General features: G+C 58.0%; 1 protein-coding gene across 6 annotated transcripts in view; it reads right to left on the bottom strand.

Annotated features, from left to right (window-relative positions):
* AGPAT3 (1-acylglycerol-3-phosphate O-acyltransferase 3) overlaps window positions 1-20,006 on the bottom strand; it is a 91,429-nt gene that overhangs the window by 31,537 nt on the left and 39,886 nt on the right. Inside the window, exon 3 of one of the 6 annotated variants that reach the window (XM_057696173.1) lies at window positions 9,605-9,699. The exons of the other annotated variants lie outside the window; for them this stretch is intronic. The gene's annotated coding sequence lies outside the window, so the exon portion shown is untranslated. The remainder of the gene's footprint in view (window positions 1-9,604; window positions 9,700-20,006) is intronic. 6 annotated transcript variants of the gene reach the window in all.

Raw genomic sequence — 20,006 nt, 5'->3', positions numbered from 1 at the left:
CGTCACGAGCCGCCCTAACAGCATCCTGAAACAACAGTGTGACGGGGGCCCGACGCAGCACTCCGCCCGACGGTCTCACCCGCGGCTCTCAAAACCCCGCCACGCCGGGCAGGCCGCCGCCGCCGGCTGGGGAGGGGCCGTGCCGGCTGCAGCGGGAGGGCTCTGCGCTCAGCACGAAGGGAGCTGCCCGCCGTGCCCCCTCCCACCCGAGACAAAGAACTGGCTGCTCAGGCTGAGGGCGGGGGCCACGCGCAGCCAGCGTCCGTCCTGACCACAGGCTGCTGGAGGAGCCGCGTGGATCGAAGGGTCCCGGGCCCCCGGCCACCTCTGAAGGAGGCCAGATGCTCCCGGCAGGCGCTAGGAGAGGGCCTAGGGACCACAGGACGAGGGTGGGGAGGGGCTGTCGCGTCCCCAGGGGGGTTTCAGTGAGGAAACGGTGCCCCAGGCAGGAAGGGAGGGGTGGCTGGGCGTTGAGAGGGGCTGCGGCAGAAGCCCGGGGACAGAGGGCCCCTGGCTGCGATGAGAAGGCATGAGAGGGACCTCCGGACCCCTCACACCCCACCTATCCCAAATCTCGGGGCTCCAGCATCTTTGGTCCTTCTGAGGGTGGTCTGGTGGTTTCACCGGCCTGAGCAGTGGTGACGTTCCCCATGGGAAGCGGCAGGGAGGCGAAGAGCCCCCAGGCCTGGTGACGGCACAACAGCCCTGTGACAAGCCCCCGGGCCTGCGGGCACAGCAGGCACCCCCCACAGCAAGGCGGCTGCCCGGCCCGCACGCGCACGCACACACGAAACAGGCACAGCCGAGCTGCCTTGGATGCGACTCTGTGACGGTGATCTGCCCTTTATAACAGCGGCATTTCACTCTCAGAAACAGGCGGCTGTCTCCTCCGTGATTGTTCAATAAACTGGTGGTGAACGTACTTTTCTACACGTACAATGTGCTTCACAACGTAAAAAGTTACATCGGGTCCTGGTATCCCCTTAGGAACGCAGAGGGCTTGTCACTCCCACCCCGCAACAAGATAAAGCCAGACAAACTGCAAGTTCACGGCTTTTCTGGACCTCACCAGAGACGTGAGGTCACAGCGCAGTCAATCAACAAACCATGTGGGGTGAGGTGGGTGCCCGCAGAGGGCGGGTCTGAACCCCGGTTCCCAGGGGAGACCCGGAAGGAGAGGGTCAGAGGAGGCCGCGCGGCTGGGGAGGGGTGAGGTCCCGGCAGCTGGGGGGAGGGTCTCCCCTCGCGCAGGCCTTCTCTCCATGACCCCCCGACCCCCACCCAGCCTGCCTGAGAGAGTCTGGGGGGAGCTTCTCCTACACGAGCTCTAGAATCTGTAGGTTATCAACAGTGCTTTTATGGTAAACAGAACACAAATCTCAAAGGATGAACAAGGCCATTTACAAAGATGAAAAGTGTCACGTTTGCCATTAAAGAGGCATCATGCTTAAAAAGATAGATTTTTAGAAAAGTAGGATTTGGAATGGAGTAAACTCAGTGGGCTGCAAATGTCCACCCCGGCCTCCGTCCAGAGTGGCGGCAGAGCCCACAATCGTGGGTCCCCGAGCAGCCCGGACCCAGGGGAGGTTCGGAAAAGGTCAGACTCACCCCAAGTCAGAGAACGAGGGTCACCTGTCCCTCAGCACGTCTGCCTCTTGTGTGAGCTTCCTGCCTGAACACAAACTCAGAGCATCTCAGATACACACGTTCTGAAGTAGAGGATGGTTTCCGAGAACATGAATCAGGCCCATAAAACGTTAGGCAGAAAGTGAAACTAAGACTGTCACGAGCACCTTGCCCTACTTCCTGTGGGGAGCTGGCCCCCGAGGAGGCACACGGCCTGCCGCAGAGCCGAGGCGCTACCCCGGGACCCCCGCGACCCCGGAAGGCAAGCCCTGCTCCTCCTCCCTTTCCTACCAGTAGCGTCCTCCCCGACTGCAAAAGGGAAAAGGCTGGATGTGGCCTTCGAGGCCACAGGGCAGCAGCGCACTCCCGCCCCCAGGCAGCTCCACCCTCACCGAGGTTGGGGTGGGGCTCAGGTTTCAAGGACAGCAGCCCCCCGGGGGATGCGGTGACAAGGGGCTGGCCCAGGGGAGGGGCAGGGGTGCTGGTGGCTGGGGAGACCCCTCCGGTGTGTGCGTGCTGTGGGGAGCAGGTGCCGAGAACCAACGGGCACCCCCTCTTGCTGCAGCTCTGCAACGGAGCTTCTCACCCTGAAATCAGTTTTTCCAGTAAAAATGGGGAATGCTAGTGGAGTCTGATGAGGTTTTATGGGCAGTTCCACCGCTGCGGGTCTCACCGGTGCCCTCGCATCCTTTAGTGAAGCTGAGAGCTGACTCATAAACATGCAGGTAAACCTAAATTCTTCCTCGCTTCGTTCCTTGAACAGGAGTTCATCCCCGTCTCAGGCTTTGTCTTCCTTCTGTTTTCCCTGAATCCCCAAAAGTTTACACCAAACCCCTTTGTTCTCCAGTTTACCCCTAAGGATGCCTCTCCGTGGCCGGCAAGACTGACAGCAGCATCTGAGGACGCGTCCACGGCCCTGGTGCCCACAGCGTAGGCACATCCTCAGGGGGGAGGAGACCCTGAGACCTTGGACGAGAAACCATCAGAGGCCTGCCAGGGCTCTAGAAAGAGCACAGCTGTATCTGAGGAATGGGCCGTGCTGTTTGCTCTTTTGGGGGGAACCAACTTTTTTCTGTGATCCCTTTGAGATCATCCTGCTTAAGGAGGGCAGGTCAGTGGCTGAGGGAGGACAGCTGCCTCCAGGGTAGACCTAGTCCTACAAGGTCCTTCCCTAAAGGTCGGGGCAAACCTGCAGCAACCAGGATGGCTGCCCTGTCCCCACCCAGCACCCAGCACTCAATAGGAACTGCACAGGAATTGATCACGCGTCCTGCAGGTGAAGGTACCAGCCACACACCTCCCACCGACAGCCCCACTACGTAAGATGACACATCCACTGCCACAGATATGTTATGACAAAATTTGCTAATATTTAAAGGGCACAATAGATAAACATTTTCTGAGTTTAATGTTAAAATATAGCCATGGAAAGAGTTACTGGGGAATCTGGTGACCTTTACAGATTTGTCCCGCTGTGACAGACAGTTAATACTGATGCTCAGGCGAGAAGAAGGATGAGGACATTCCTAACTCCTTCTAGCACTGGACTTTTCTCCTTTACCAATAAATACTTACGAAGCACCTGCTGTGGGCAGCCGCTGTTACTGTATCCCAAGAGATAATGTCACAGACCACCTAAGTTCAGGACGTGATGCTCTACTTGACAGAAAGACCAAGTACCAAAATAGAATACTGTGTTGAGCTGAAGCAAAGAAAATTAAATTCAGGAAATGGCAAAGATTCACTAAGGACTAATTTCATCTAAGTGATATCTCATTATGGCGGCAATGATTTTGCAAACATTTAAAATGTTAAATTGCTTATGAAGTTTTAATTCCTTCCAGTCTGCACAGAAACTCCAAGTCCTCTACACTTGGCACTGCTGATGGAAAGAACTACCAGGGCTGGAACACTGCCCCCCGCCCCCCACCCCCCCGGGCCCTGCATGAAGGGCCATGCACGCTGTCCAGTTCCCTTTGGAAAAGGCACCGGGAACAATCGCCCTCTCTGAGCTGCTCTTCCTTCTTTCCTGCACGACCCTCTCATTCCCATTCCATGGATTCTTCTAAATGGTAGCATTTACACCAGTGACAGGTCTATCGACTGAACCAAGAACTAACAATACATTCGTACCACAAACGCTTTATCTTCATGTTAAACATACTGAAACGGCTATCTCACTACCGGCAGCATCCCCTTCCTCAGTGCTTTCAGGTTGGAACCTTTATTTAGGTCAACAGCAGTGGAACACAACAGGTTTTCCCTCTAGGATTCCATGCTCAAGCACAATCCAAAATGTGGTCACTTTACAAATTTCACAGAATTTGGACCCTGGGACCAAGAACAGTAAAATGTAATTCTGTGATTCTCCTCCCACTTCCCCTGGACTCTGTCCTTCCCCGCAAAAATACTGGCTGAAATGTCACACTATCTGCAAGAACTTGTTAACTCGAGTTCTTTTTTACCTTCTTATTGCTTTCCTTAATCTCTGCCTACACCTTCGTAAACAGCCCCTTTACTAATCCTCCCTTCACACATTTGTATTCTATCGGAACACTGACTCATACACAGAACGAAGACAAAAATCATGGTAACCTCACGAGAGGCAAGGTTTTAGAAAATTTAACTTCCACTCATCCTTTGTGAAAAGATTACTTGAGGACGTAGTCCAGCAAAACAAGAAGGAATCTAATAAAGAGAAAGACATGGAGTTTAAGAAAAAGAAGAAATAACCCAGTTATGCAATGAAAAGAAATGCCAGGATAACAACTTTATAGATGACCTGAAAAGAAATGGGTCCAAATTAAAACAGGAAATCTTTCAAGAAGAAAATAGAATTTGTTGAACAAAGGATATAATTAAGGAGCTGGAAGTTTTGGGTATTGAAGAAGGAATATGTTTCTTTTCTTAAAAGTAAAAAAACATGGGCTTCCTAGGTGGCGCAGTGGTTAAGAATCCACCTGGCAATGCAGAGGTCACGGGTTCGATCCCAGCTCCAGGAAGATCCCACATGCCGCGGAGCAACTAAGCTCGTGTGCCAAAAAAAAAAAAAAAAAAGTAAAAAAACAAAGCTATTAAGATTTTTAAGTATAAAAACATGCTATATGCAAGCAAATTGTGATCTAAATGTAAATCAGATTAACAGGGGGTTTAATGAGGTACTTAAAACTTCCTCCTTCAAGCAGCAAGGACTTAAGGGCTTAGATTTCCAGTTCCTCCTTTGTGGCATTTGCAGCAAAAATTTTTTTTTAATTTTATTGTGAAAGCTGTTTCTGGACTTTTAATATTTACAATCAACCTACAAAAGAAGCATGGAGAATTTAATTATAATCACACAACAGAATATGAACATTATAAACCCAAATTATTTTACATAATGGGGTCTAGAAATTTTTGTCTAAGTTGATCCAACAAAACATGGAAATCCAAGCACATTAAAGTTTTAAGGGAACAGTAAAATAACTAAAAATAGTAGTATGACTAACGAAACAGCGGCAGCATTGGAGACAAGGTAGGAGGCATGTCAGCGGACTAAATCCCTCATCACTCAGCGTGCAGCGTGGACGGCACTGCTGATGAGGGTGGGGGTTTGGTCTGTCTTACACACTGACAACCAAAAATCTACAACAGTGCCTGGGACACAGCAGATAGCCAGTAAAAGTCTGTCGGGGAACCAAATAAAATTTAAATCGAGAAATGGAGGCAAACTCTGTAGAGGGAGCCCCAGGGCTCATCCTCCCTGGCTACTTTGAGGATGAATCCCGTCACCACGTCAGTGTCCGCCCTCAGCACCCAGGCTCCTGCAGGCCCACTGTGGTTTTCTCCACAGAAAAGGAGGAGCGAGTCGGGCCTGGAGCTTAGGACACCGCATTCCTGTCCCGTGTCTGTGGCCTCGGCACCTGACATGATCGTTTTGAATTTCAGTTTCTGGCGTGAAGATAAGAACAGGCGACCTTTATGCCAGTAGCACAGGGTGGCTCTGAGGGTTAACAAGGGTCCCTCCCTCCCTTGTAACCGGCTGAGGTCTGAAAGATCCTTCGTAAGCCAAGTTTTAAAGGGCATTCAGGTTCCCAGGTCAGCAAACAAAGATGCTATTTTCCCTACAAATAATAGATATTTGAACTATTTTGAGTATTTGTAAAACCGCATAATTCAGCCGCTAATCTCAAGAAACGGCTTGTACAAGAGGGTCTTGTCGTCACATTAGCTTGGGAAAGTCTGTGTGCCCCAGCTCACGCCGAAGATAACGGACACGCACCCTGAGAAGCTCGGCAGGGAAGAATGGTCCAACCAGTTACTTCCCAAACGGTGAGCTCAGGGAAGCTTTTAGTGTCTCATTTGCAAGTTTCACTTTCCCTCCTCACTCTACATTCATGAGTTTTAATTATTCTTTACACATTTCTTTTCAAGGGGTGTGGTTGAAATCTGTTTATTGGACATGGTTATAAATCACTAACATGAAAAACAGCTACTGTTATCATTTCAAACAAGGTTTTCAGTTCTAGGTTTTTTTTTCTCCCCCGCAGAACACCCCCAAACCCCAGAGCCATAACTACACTTCAACAGGGAGGGAAACTTATCAACGGCTGGGTTTGGGAGGCTGCAGACGGGGGCCCCGACTATGCTGGCCTCACCTGTCCTCACACGGGCCCGGCGGGGAGCACGGACAGGGCACCAGGGCCGCCCCTGCGCACGGTGTACACGAGCTGCTAAAATGTCTTTCTCCTGTTAGGGTATTTCTCAGCGGCAGCACGTTTTTCTTTAAAGAAGAGGAAAATCCCTAAGCGGATGCATCGAATACTTTAGCAGTAAAGTCAAGGAACTCAAGAAACACTTAAGATGTGAGAGAAGGACAACACAGCTCTTCCTATTTTCCCCCAAAAACAACGATGTCAGCCCCCGTCCCCTGTTCCCGCGGTGTCCTCGGCAGCAGGGATGCAGCCTAAGTGGATTTCATTGGCTAAACCAGCACGTTCCTACACGTTGCAGGTGGGTCCCGGGGCCCTTCCACCAGCCTGAAGCAAGGCTTCCTAGGAAAGCAGGGCTCCATCTTGGCCACGGAGCCCAGATGTGGCGACTGTCCCCCCGCTCGCTCCCCGTCAGAGGTTCCGTGTGGCCCCTTCCGTGACTGCGCAGCTCTGCCAGACCAGACTCCCCTCATAAAGCTTCACAAAGGGGCCCCCTCACGGGGCAGGGTGCCTTCTCCCCCAGACCGCGCTGGTCAGGGCCCGTGCCCTCGTTAGTGACCGGTTCACAGCCGGCACAAGACGAGCCCTCTGTGGCAGAGTCCCTGCCCGTGGAGGGGATCGGACCTGGCGAGGCCTCTGTCCTGGGTGCTGGGTGTCCAGGAGCAGCTGCGACTGCAGCCACCCAGGTGCCCACCAGGGGACGGTCCCTCTCGCGGGACGTCCAGTGCTGCTCCCAGCACACAGTGGGAGATTTACAGTCTGCAGCGCGGAGCCTGCCACCCTGTCCTTGTGGTGCGCACACGTCCACGAAGGTGCAGCGGCCTCTGGCAGGCTGGGATGCTCCTCCCACACCCTCTGACCTGGAGCTGAGCTGCGTGTGTCCAGCGAGCCGAGGACCCGTCACCCCTTCCGCCAGCCCTGGGCCCCTGCCCGCCCAGAGCGGGGCACAGGGTCACACAGGAAGGCGGCGCTCAGGTCCAGCCCTGGTGGGGAGGACATGTCTGTAGACCCAGAGAGCGCAAACCCAGACATCCCCTCCCAGCTGAGCCTCGGGGACTCGACAGGGGCTGCCTGACTCTCCGGTCGGATCACCAGCTGCTTCGAGAATGTTCCCAGAACAGGGTCTCTACCCATTTGTGGATGAAGTGACCACTTAGTGGCTGGCACGGGCATCAGAGGAGAGGACAGACCCTACCGGAAACCAGCCAACCCCTCTCCCGAGCGATGCGGCCTCTGACCAGGGCCCCGCGCCCGCAGGGACACATAAATTGCCCCCGTCCCTGCCTGCTGTGGACGGGGTGCCAGACACACCCGCCACCCACACCAGGGGCCCGAGGACGGCCCAGGCGGAGGTCCCCTGTGGGAGCTGGAGCCCCACACCTGCGCTGTGGTCCTGGGCCCTCGGCAGTGTCCCGGAGTCTGTGATAGAGGGAGCGGTCGCTCCTCCCATGGGGCTGCTCACCCGCCAAGAGGCCAGAAACGCACTTCACAAGGGACGCAAGTCTAACCAGGAATTAGGGCTAAGTCCTCCCCTAAGTCCCAGCTAACGCGTTTACCTTTCGGTTCTGTGTGATCCTCACTTGTAAATTGTATCAGCCCTGGTTCACACAGGAGCGGACGTGCACACGCCTCTGGGCGTAATTTCAGGCTAAGAAGTGAAAGACTGCAGAGTTCGGGAGCGAAGGGCCACAGCCCTGGGGGCACACGGGGGCGGAGGGGCGGGGGGCTGCGGAGTCGGGGGCCAGGAGGACGAGCCTGCCCCCGCCCCGCCTGTAGGCCCGGCCACCCATCAGAAACACAAGGAGCCTTAATCGGATCTACAGGAGAGAAAGCGTCCAGGCCAGAGAACTCAGTGCTGAGGCAGCAAGACAGTCTGGGACAGAACCTGCAGAAGGGCGGGAGTCTCTTCACAGGGAGCCACCCCGTGCTCCAGCTCTCGCAAATAAAGTCAGCCCCGGACGCGGGGTCTGCGTTTCTGCACGGCCGCCCCGACAGCCCCGCGCACGAGGGCGTCGCCCGCAGGGACAGGACACGGGTGTCTCGCTCTCCAGACGGAAACTGGGGTCCCTGAGCTCACGGGCCCTGTCTATGGCCCCAGCCTCGCGAGGGTCAGGCTGGAAGGGAGCGTCCAGAGCCCAGGCGGTGTGGCCCCTGGCTGGCCGCCTCCCCGCCTTCACAGGAAGAACTGGTGGCCCTTCCACCGTGACCGCGAGGACGGTCCGGGTGCAGCTCACGGTTACGGCTGCGGCAAGCGGCGGCCCTCTGATGGAACCTGCCTGCTTTCCGCTTCGTCTACAGACCCCCGTGTACGTCTGCAGCCCCAGCAGCCCCCACCGCGCGGGGCTCTGGCGACTTGCTCCCCTTGTCGGCCGTGAGGCCCCCACCCAGGAACCCAGGGGAGGGAGCGTTTGTCAGCTCAGAGAACAGAGAGGGCAGCGCCGCAGCAAAAGCAGGGCAAGCAGGGCCCCCCGCCCCTCCCCCCCGCCCCCGGGACAGCCCGTGGGCACCGCCACGCTCACCAGTAGAAGTAATAGGCCAGAGCCACGGCCAGCAGGGCGGCGCAGACGCCCCAGAACAGGCAGGCCGAGGAGCTGGCCAGCATCTTCGGACTCTTCTGAAAGTCGGTGAAAGGAGCCCGGAGCGGGGGTGGGTCAGCCTCCGCCGGAGGATCAGAGCGGGGATCACGGCCAGGCCCACGCTGCCTGGGTCTGCCGGGCTGCGGCCACCCAGACCATCTGCTCAGCCAAGAGGGGACACCGCTGCTGGGTCCCGCCTTCCCGGCAGCGGCCGGCGGGTCTCCGCGGCCAGCTCGGATGCAGACAGAACTGCCGGAGCCGCACGGACAGCACGGCCTCTCCTCGGCCCTGCAGGGCTCTGCGGGCGCCGCTAATCCCGTAAGCGGCTTGGCCTGGAGCCGTCGTGAGCAGGTGGCGTCACGGGGCTCGGCCAGGAGACAGGTCAGCGGCCCCCCAGCCCCTGACCCGGACCGCGGATGGAGGGCGCACGGGGGAGCCCTGACAGCTCGACAGCCCCAACCCCGCCCGGCCTGGGGCGGGTCGTGCCGTGAGCGTGACGGGCGGGCTGGGCCCGGCCCTCGGGGGCTGGAAAGCTGGGGCCAGGTCCCCGGCTCACAGGCTCCCCAGCCCCCCACCCGGACGCCAGGCAGGGCCCAGAGGCCACACGCGCCGTCCAGTTTCCAGTCTGGGCACTGGGTGCAAGGCCGCTCCGGGACCACTGTGGGCGTGTGTCACACGCCCGCATGAACCATGGGGAGGAGTCGCCCCTCTTACTTTCGGGAAGGGTGTGGAATGAACTGGACACGTGAACCCGCAAACGCAGGGGCCTGTCCTCAGACGCATCCCCGGCCCGCGAGCGACGTCAGAACCTGCAACGAGGGGCCGAGGTGAGAGGGGGGCGACCCAGGGACAGAGGCGGCCCCTGCGAAACCCGTTCCCAGGGCACGGGGCCCTGCACAGACACAGACGTGCGAGGGACGGGAGAGGGCTTCCGAGGCTTCTCCGTGCTGTACTGGGATGGAACGACAGTCGTTACGTCGCGCACCTCTGTGGCACTCGGCACAAACACCGTCTTCCAAACTGGAGGCCGCCCCCCTCCCCACACCCCACCCCGTCTGCCCGGCCCCCTCGCAGCCCTGCGCCCTGCATGGCGGGAGGACCCACGGCTGGAGAAGCCTGACGGGCCTGCGCTCCACCGTGGGTCTGATCTGAGGGTATACATGGCCCCGAGCGACCCCAGGCGGCTGTCCGGCCTCTGGACAGGCCGCCGTAAGGCTCCTTCCAGACGCTTCGCCTGCAGTTCCAGCCCTGGTCCCGGCCCGAGAAGCTACCGGGGAGAAGGCGGTCGTCACTCCTCCCCCGCACAGCACGGTCCCGCCGGCTGAGGCTTTCCAGCCCTCCGGTCCCCACCGCAGCGGGGAGCTGCGGAGCTGAGCGCCCGCGGGAAATGCGCAGAGCCCGCGAGGGATGGCGCCTCTGCCCTCCTGACGGGTAACGACGCGGCCCTCCGCCAGCGCTGCCCGTGATCTACAGCTACAGAACAAGCCCCACCGTCGGGGAGACTAGACTTGAGACCCCGGGGCCCTCACTGCGTCTGTTCGTGGGGCGGCGAGGGTGGTGCCCGAGAGGCGGTGACCCGTCACTGAGTGGAGGTCTCTCTCCAATTCCCAGGAAGGGGGCAGGCGCCCTCCACGTGACCCTTGACTGGCAGCATCTGGATTCGACCTTTGCCCTGAGGCCTGTTCTCATTTAAAAAGCTGTTTGTGAGGACTTCCTGAGCTCCAGTTGGCTCTGCCCTGCTCCGGAAAGGCTCTCCTGGTCTCCTCCACGTGCAGCCAGAACGAACCGCTCATCTGAAGCAGAAATCAGGCCACGGCCCACCCTGTGGCCACTGCCAGCACCCCAACTGTCACCTTCGATTCCAGGCCTTGGAGATGCTCCCAAGGCCTGTCCTGTCCCCAGAACTCCTGCTGTGTTCTCAGGGCTGGAGCCAAGATCAGAGGGCGGGCAGGTGGGTGGCCCGGGGGCAGGGGTGTCCCTGCAGCCCCCTCGCAGGCCCCTCTGAGCCCTTGTCCCCAGGTCTGCCCCCCTGCTCTGCGCGGGACTCCGGGCCCACGGAGCAGCGATGGGCCCGCCCTCAGCCCCAGGCCTTAGACGGTCCCTTGGGCCCAGGCTCTCCGACCACGTGTGGGGGACAGAACAGATCGGTCAGGCTGAGCCTGCTGGTCCCACGCCTGCTGAGTGCCAGCCTGGGGGCGGCGTCTCTCTGGCGGATACGGCCCTGGCCCTTGCCCTCCCTTGGGCTGTGAACTTTTGGGGTCTTCAGCACGTCCTAGAAAGAATCCCCGGTGAGAGGAGCAGAGCACAGACTTGCCCTCGCTGGGCTCCAATCCCTGCACCCCGCCCCCACTCCCTGGCTGCGCCTCAGTTTCCTCCACTGCAACGTGGGAGTGACCACTGTACTGTCAAGATTCCCACGGGGGAGCAGCTGGGAAAATGCCTGACGCGGTAAATGCCCAAAATGGTTAGCTCTTATGATGACATCCTCAGCATCCCCAAATTGTTTGCTTCGGAGGCAAAAGATCAGCAGAGGTTAAAAGGAATACCTGAGGTGTCTCCCCAGGGTGGAGGCAGAGGGGAGGCAAAAACTCAACCCTGGTTTTGACCGCAGTGACCACACGGGACGTGGGGTGTGTATGATACCTTTACGTGATTTGTGTAAAACACACCAAGCCTAGAAAGTTCAGTACCTTGGTTTTAATTATTTTGAAATAAAAGTTGGCGTAGGAATTTTGCCAAAACCCTCCTCCAATAAACAGCGTTCCTGCTGAAATGGGGACTCTGCGTGGGGGCCTGACTGCCCTGTGTGGCGGCTGCGGGTGGCCGGGACCCTGGAGGGAAGGGTCCTCGCCACCCTCTGCTGAGAGCCGCCCACATGCCAGCGTCACGCTCTGTAACGACTCAGGTTTCGTTTCCATGTTTCTATTTTAAAGTTAAGGAGAACAAATATTACACAAGAAAATGACACAGGAATATAATATTTCTGTTTCCCTGGACCTGAAAATTAGTGATTTATACAAAATATTAAAAGACCACAGAGAATGTTGTTAGAATTTCCTGGCCGTTTCCTTGGAGCAGCAACATAAAAAGAACACTGTAAAAACTTGGTAAAACCTTTCTTTGGACTGGATGACTCTTCGCATGTTGTTTCCAGGTCCCTTCTTATGCAGCCGAGAGGAACTCAAGGCGTAACTGATTATTTCTGCTCAACTAGCAGTAATTATTACACCCATTAGACATGGGCATCCATGACGAATACACAGTTATATAACTTCCTGTGCAGCCTTTGTCATGCCCGCTGACCCCCCTCGTGCGGCAGGGTCCCCACGCTGCCTGCCCACAGCAGCGACCCCGGGGACCACGGGCCGGCCAGCAGGGCCCGCGAGGCAGCAGGCGAGGCGGAGCCCTGACGTGAGGCAGACTCCTTCCCGCGGCATCTGCAGGCCTACGAGCTCCTGCCCTGGAAATAAGGAGCCAAGAGTTAAGTGGCAAGTAGACCACGCCGAGACACACGGTGGGAGGCCACGGGGCCACGCCAAGGTGGCGCTCAGTGACGGGTACTGTACAAGGATTACTTACTGAACACTCACCACACTGCTGCCCACTCCAGAGGATTCTGCCCAACGCCACCAGGGTACTGGCAGACCCAGGATTTCAAACCAGTTTGGCCAACGCGGCCTCTGACCACGTCGCTGCCCCCGGCCGGCCGGTTCTGCCGCAGACACCCCAGGAACGAGCCGGGCAGCCCCCAGGGGCCGGGGCGTCCTGGAGTCGCTCCCACATCTCCACGCCTCAGACACTTGTTAAATTACAATCACGTTCTGTCCCCAGTTTCCCCAAAGACACTGTGTCAACCCCGGCAGCCTGGGCTCAGGACCGTGGGTCCCGCCTACACGCAGCAGGGCAGCGACGAGGCCGGGTTTGGGGAGGAAGGGAGCTGGGGATTCTCCCCTGCTCTGCCCAGGACAGGGCACCACTGTCCCAGGCGGCCGCGTCCACCCTGTTCATCCAGTTAGCTCGGCACGGGGGCTGGGGGGACACCTCGAGACCCACAGGGGGACACGCTGCCAGCAGAGCTCACTCGCGACTCCCGGCCCCGAAGGGCCCCCGGGCTCCCCCCCCCCCGCCGAGGACGGCCCCCCACCCCTGGTCCTTCCCGCTGACCGCGTGGCCACGGAGCTCCTGGTGTTCTCAGCAGCACGAAACTGGAAAGGGCATGAGCTTCTCGGCTCCTCTCCGCCGATCCCGCAGCAAGCAGAGCAGCCGTTTGCAGCGCAGCGCTTCCCAGGGAAGCCGCTCCGGCCCAGGGCCGCCTTCCGCTGGGAACCGCCGCAGACGCACCGAGGCGACCGCCCGCCCTCACGCCTGCGGGTTCTGTATTTCACTCTTCAGCCCCATCCGCCCTCCAACAGCTTTAAATACGTGAATAAATACGTCAATAACAAAAATAAACCCCACACGTGAGACGCTCCGGGGTACATGAGCCAGTGGTGGCAGCGGCCCCAGGAAGGAGGCCGGTGCTCTCAGGGACCAGCTGATACAACGTCCTTCCAAACCACACCGGGGCCTTGGAGAACACAGGTTACTATGCAAACCAAACACAAGTAAACAGCCTGAGGTGTGAGCCCAGGAATACCAGTGGCCAAGTCTCCAGTGCTTCGGAGCAGCTCGCAAACTCCACCAGCGGCGTCCGCGCAGCGGTAGTGACTCCGCGGCATCTGCACAGGTCGGCCGGGTGAACACGGGCAGAGGGGCCACGGCAGTAGGTGTCCTGGGATACCGCTGCCACATGGCGAGGCGGGTGCTAGCAGGTGACCAGCTCCCTCTAAGACAGGGGGTCCGCCTGCAAAACCTTCCAAGGACAAGGGACCAAGCTCTCCAGCCCTTGGCTACCTCGGGCGTTCAGGTAATAAGGACACACTTATCCTTGTCGAGACTGGTTGGCAGACCTTCCAAAGGCGCTTACAGTCCAGTGGTAGGTGATGGTGAGGAGGACGTGCACGGAGCATGGACGCACCTGCAAGAACTGCCTGGTGGCCCTCGAAGAAGCAAAATGACAGCCCAGGGACATCCCCGGTGGCACAGTGGTTAAGAATCCGCCTGCCAATGCAGGGGACACGGGTTCGATCCCTGGTCTGGGAAGATCTCACATGTCGAGGAGCAACGAAGCCCTCAAACCACAACGGCTGAGCCCACGTGCCACAGCTACTGAAGCTCGCAGGCCTAGAGCCCGTGTTCCAAAACTAGAGAAGCCACCACAATGAGAAGCCCACACACCACAACGAAGAGCAGCCTCCTCTCTGCAAATAGAGAAAGCCCGGGTACAGCAACTAAGACCCAATGCAGCCAATAAATAAATAAATTTATATATATAAAAAAATGACAGCCCAGGAAGAAAGAGACCTGGCAGAAGGACAACCTCAGTTGGTTATGAAATAACATTAAATAGCCCAGCATCCTGCATGGACTTTACACACACGTGCACACCCTTCTTAGTGAATCTCACAGTTTCCAGGAACTAGTAACACCCATTTGAAACTCATCCCAGAAAGAAAACTCCTACAGGGAAAGCAATTTTTAAACAAAATACAGTTTCAGTCATGAAATCTCTCTGAACAATTATCATGATTCCTAAAATTCACATGAATCAGCTTGCTTTGATTTTTAAAATCACTATTAGAATTTCTATCTAACGTGGGCTAAGGGACCGGCATACAGACACCACAGCCTGTGGGTCCCCGTTCCCAGGCAGGAGTGCCCACAACCCTCCAGAGAGCTGTCACTCTGGTCTTCACAATCTCCTGATAAACGTTACCCGAGTGCAAGAAAACACGCACGGGAAGCTGTAAACGTCACAACACCACGCGCGTCAAGGCCCCTCCCGCAACGTTTACAGATGTCAGAGCACAGAGACAAGCCAGCTATCTACAACAAGGATGTGCCCAAGTGACTTAACAGGTTGCATCCAGTCAAACGACGTGTAGACAGAGAGCCCGCAGCAGCCTGGGACAGGTTTGCCCCACGCTCGGTGTACTCAGGGAGAGGAAGCCGGGCCCCCCCACAGCACCGCCCACAGGGTACCCGGTGGTGGGGGGGTGGGGTGGCAGCCTCTCACAGGAAGAGGAGGGAGCTGGGCTGGACCCCAGCCTCTCACCTCCGCAGGCAGGGCCAGGGGAGCCCCGTGGGAATGGGAGTGCCAGCCCCCCTCTTCTCTCGGAAGCACACGGGCAGCCACCAGCTTGCTCTGGGCTCCATGACGTGCAAAGAGAAGGGCCTTCGAGGCTGAGCTGAAGGGATGGAACCACGGAGCCTCCCCCTCACCTGCAGAGGGGCTTCATTCCTCCCCCAGGGCAGCTGCTCGCACTGGCTGGGTGGCCATCACGCGCTCCTGTGGCCTCGTGGGCGGCTCCGCGGCCCAGCCAGTGCACGGCAGCTGGACGCACCAGCAGACCCACCCACCCCGCCGGGAAGCAGCAGGCCAGCGTGGGCCCCCGCCGGCCCCAGCCCACTGGAGGCAGAGCCTGAGTTGCGGAATTTCAGGCGACACGTCTAACACCAGCTGGAGTTCACGGTGCTGCGCGGTGGCGGTGACGGTGACAGTGACCACCGTCTGGGACGAGCACCCTGCATGCAGGTCCCCATCCCCAGGCGTCCTGGCAGCTCCGCGCGTCTGCTCACTCAGTTGTCGCAGCTCTCTCAGGAGGCAAGCACTCCTAGGAGCTTCATTTACAGATGAGGGAACGAAGCTACAGAGAGGTTAAGCAACTGGCCCAGAGTCACACGGCGAGTACGCAGCGGAGTCAGGAGTCGAAGCCAGGCTGGATAACTGGAAAACCACCACTTTCAGAAACAGGAATTGTGTCCTAAATGGCAAGGAGCAAAACCCAACCAAAACACTCGGGAAAAGCCTCTTCCCGTATCCACTGAAAGAAAGATTTCCCCTGGGGCTGAGAACATCTGAGCCTCCCAGCTGCAGAGAAACCACTAGTCTCTGAGGGGAGCAGAGATGATGGTCGGGTGGAAAGGATTAGAGAGGCAGCTTTCACTAACTCCTAAACCCAGGCCTGAGGGGCCAGGGGACTCCACAGACCCTCTACTCCGCGGGACACGCGAGGCTGCACCTTGCAGCCTGGAGGCGAACGGCCCACCCAGTCCTCCAGCTCCAACCAAACGCTTCAGGTAGACAACACCCCAACTTTCTAAATAAATTTATTTATTTATTTATTTATTTATTTAATTGGCTGTGTTGGGTCTTCGTTGCTGCACACAGGCTTTCTCTAGTTGAGGCAAGCGGGGGCTACTCTTCATTGTGATGTGTGGGCTTCTCACTGCTGTGGCTTCTCTTGTTGTAGAGCACGGGCTCTAGGTGCACGGGCTTCAGCAGTTGCAGCACACAGGCTCAGTAGTTGTGGCGCACGGCCTTAGTTGCTCCGCAGCACGTGGGATCTTCCTGGAGCAGGGATCAACCCCGTGTCCGCTGCACTGGCAGGCGGATTCTCAACCACTGCGCCACCTAGGAAGTCCCAACACCCCAACTTTTAAACTCTGTTTTATAACGATTTTGCAAATTAAGGAAATTCTGTAAATCAGGAGAGAGTAACCAATTCGTGGCTGTGGAAATGTGGAACCCTGCAGAAGCGCACAGTAAGAAGGTGAAAGTCAGCAGCAGCCCCTTCCGCCCCCAGGCTGACTGCGGCGAGGTCTGGTGTCTCTTTTCTGACCCTTGCAGTTCTCAAATGTGGTGATTTCCAACAACCACACTTTGTGACCCCGTGAGCTAAGTGATTTGACTTTCCCCTCCACGCTCTGTGCGGTGCACTGAACGGTCGCATCTACCCCAAATTCATTGCTGAAGTCCCACTCCTCTTCAGTGGGGTGGCATTTGAGGTGGTGTCTTTGGGAGGAGACTAGGTCACGAGGGTGAAACCCCTTATAAAAGCGACCCCAGAGAGCTCCCCGCCCCTTCCACTACGTGAGGACCCAGCGCGGAGATGGCTGGCTCTGAATTAGGAAGTGGGGTCTCACCAGACACCGAATCTGCTAGCACCTTGATCTTGAATTTCCAGCCTCTAGAACTATGAGGAATAAAGGTCTGTTCTCATCAGCCCCCAGGCTAGGGGTGGGCGTCTGTGACAGCAGCCCAAACGGACAAAGCTCTAGAGCAGGGGACTCTTTCGGGTCAGTACAAACCTCTCCTCTTCTACAAAAGGAACGGAGACCATGGACAGCACGACCTAGGTTCAAACCCTGGCCTTGACACCAACGAGCTGTGTGACCCTGACACAGGCATGCACCTCTCTGAGCCTCCATTTCCTCATCTGCACAGTGGGGGTGACAGGGTGAAACGAGCCAATTGTGCAAAGTACTTGCAGGAGGGGCGGGTCCAGGGTCAGCACTGTTAGCATCAGTGTCAGCGACTCCATTCTAGCAAAGTCAGCTGCAGAGTATCTCGTCGTATGGATGTACTAAAGCACGTCGCCATTCTCCTACTGAGGACACTTAGGTCACCTCCAAGATTCCCCCTTTACAAATGACGCTACACTGGGCGTCCTCATACCTACCCCGGAGCCCTTGTTGAATGTTTCGGTTAGATGGGGTCCCCAGGAAAAACGGCTGGGTCAAAGCGTAAACAAAGTTTATATTTTCAAAAGGACTGCCATTCAGTCTTCAGAAAAGCCATAGCCACTCACACTTGGACTAGTCGCGGACAGAGCTTTGATCCCAGGACACACACTTTCTGAGAGCAGGAGGCTAACAGGACAAGAGAAACCCGCCTTCACACAAACGTCTGCGCACTCACAACCTGGCCCCCGGAGCTGCGGGCGCTCGGCGGCGCCTGGGTGTCCCCCGGGCTGCTGTCGCGCTGGCCGCGTGCAGCTGTGTGCGGGCGCCAGTGCCCAGCCCACGTGCGCTCCCCCCCACCCCCGCGATGATTCGGGGGGCCTCCCTGTGTCCCGCTGGAATCCACCTCTCTTTAAACCTCAATGACTTTCCCGTGTTTTGTTTATTTCCCCCGTTTCAGGAGCCCTGCCTGTGACAGCGTGACGACGAGCTGGCCCTGGGTCCCACCAGCCGAGCCTCACCCTTCACCGCGGGCGTGTGAACGTGGCACACCCACGACAGCTCCCGCCAGACAGGCCCAGCTCCTTCTGGGAAACCAGAGGCTTCCACGTTTCCAGTGGGTGTGACCCTGCCTCCCGCACCCCCGCTCCCCACTTCAGCCTCAAGGATGTGGATGGCACACGTGTCCCGGCCGTCAGCCGGGGAAGCCGGGGGCAGAGGGACACATGGAGAGTGGGCTCGTCTCCGCCACCTTCCCGGGACACCAGACGACCAGGAACCTTCCCTCGGGGATCCTCCGGCCCATGTGTGCTCAAACCACGTCTTCTCTGAGGGCGCACACCCCCCGCAAATGGCCCAGAAAGCCCTCTACCCCCCACGGCCGCAGTTTCCGGGGCTCGAATACAAGCCCTCCAGTTCCCACCTGGGGGCCCCGACCAACACGGTACCCTGTGTGGTTGAACCTGCATTTTCTGACCCTGGGAGGCGATCACAGCCGGCCCTCCAGTCACTTCCCAGCCCCACTGTCCCCTGAGCATCGGGTGGCCTGGTGTCAGCCTCTCCTCCCAGGCCTGCAGAGCACCCATCCTCAGACCCACCCTGCCCGAGAATCCAGGCGCGGGCCCTGACCTGCAGGGGGGCTACGGTCGCCCACGGCTGGTAGGCAAGCCTGGGGCTTAGAATCAGGAAGCCCTGGTTTGTAGGACATTTAAGCCACGTTCTTCAACAGATAAGTGACAAAGCTGTCTTTTTTACCTCCCCTGGTTGCAAACCAGACAGGGAAACGACGACCGGTTCTTATTCCCTAAGGCATAACTCTTCTTGCTTCATGGGGTCTGGTCTCATGCTAACGGATGCTACAGCCTCACCCTGCCCTCGAGCACCCCAAACCCCAAACGCACTGCATGTTTTCTAGACTCTTTACAAACTGGTTCACAGAACAAACTCCGTCTGGAGGGAGATCCGACTCCACCTGCACATGCTGCGTACTTAGTGTCGGACTTCTGAGGTGACCTTGACCTTGATGGGGACTTTCATGATGTTTTGTCCTCCCCGTGGGTGTGGGCTTCCCGGTGGCCCTCCCCAGCCCGGACCTTGGCGTTCCGCACGGCCTGCACTTAGAGAGGCCGGCTACCTGGAAGAGCTCGCCACTCCCTGAAGAAATCAGCCCTGGGAGGCGTGAGTGCTGAGGTCCAGGGGAGTTCACGCGGGTGGACAACGATGACACCGACGGCCGACGGTCACTGCGCGCTGAGGGCCGGACCTTCCGGGCCCCACCTCCTCCTCCACTGGGCCTCCCGCCCTGCCGGGGCCCCTGTGCAGGCGCGCGCTGACCGTGGGCCCCATGGGAGCTCGGGCATGGCCCCACCGAGCCGCGGCCGGCCACGGCCACACCTGCTCCTCAACAGACGTGGCCAGACCCACGTTTTAAGGTCTCCACACTCTCTTCACACACGGGTCCTGGCCGTAACGGCAATCAAACATCCGACTGTGAAATGAACGAGGGGATGGGTGTCTCTTGAAGACAACGGTGTGGTCCAACATCAAATGATTACCGAGGCGGATCTTTATAGAAACACACCTCCTGCTCTGATCCAGATCCTCGCCCTCCTGACACCGTGCACAGCGCCGGCACTGCCGGCTCCTCCGCAGGTGGCTCTCTCCCCTGCACCAGCAGACCCAGCTGGCGGGGACAGGGGCAGACAGCTGAACGCCTTCACGGAAAACCTCTGGATGCCTGGCCATCTGCCGGCCGTCCCAGCGTCACAGGGCACCGCTGGGCGGGGTGGGTGGGGCGGGCGGGGTGCTGGGTCTGCCCCACACAACACCCACCTCTACCCCACCGTTCCAGCTCCACAGGAACTCCGTCAACAGGAGACCACAAAGAACGCGTCTCAATCGTCTTTGTGCTTATTTTGCAGCGTAAAACTCACCACACCTGGGAACTTACTGGTCCAGGTGTATTCCCTACACGTGTGGCATGGGCCCTGGGCAGGGAGCCATCCTGCCACAGGCGTGAACGCAGCCTCACCCTGCAGCACGGCTTCCTCCCGCG

Source organism: Hippopotamus amphibius, chromosome 10 (assembly GCF_030028045.1).
Source record: "Hippopotamus amphibius kiboko isolate mHipAmp2 chromosome 10, mHipAmp2.hap2, whole genome shotgun sequence".
Classification (NCBI taxonomy): domain Eukaryota; kingdom Metazoa; phylum Chordata; class Mammalia; order Artiodactyla; family Hippopotamidae; genus Hippopotamus; species Hippopotamus amphibius.
The sequence above is the reverse complement of the archived record's forward strand: the minus strand, read 5'-3'. Positions and strand labels throughout refer to the sequence as shown.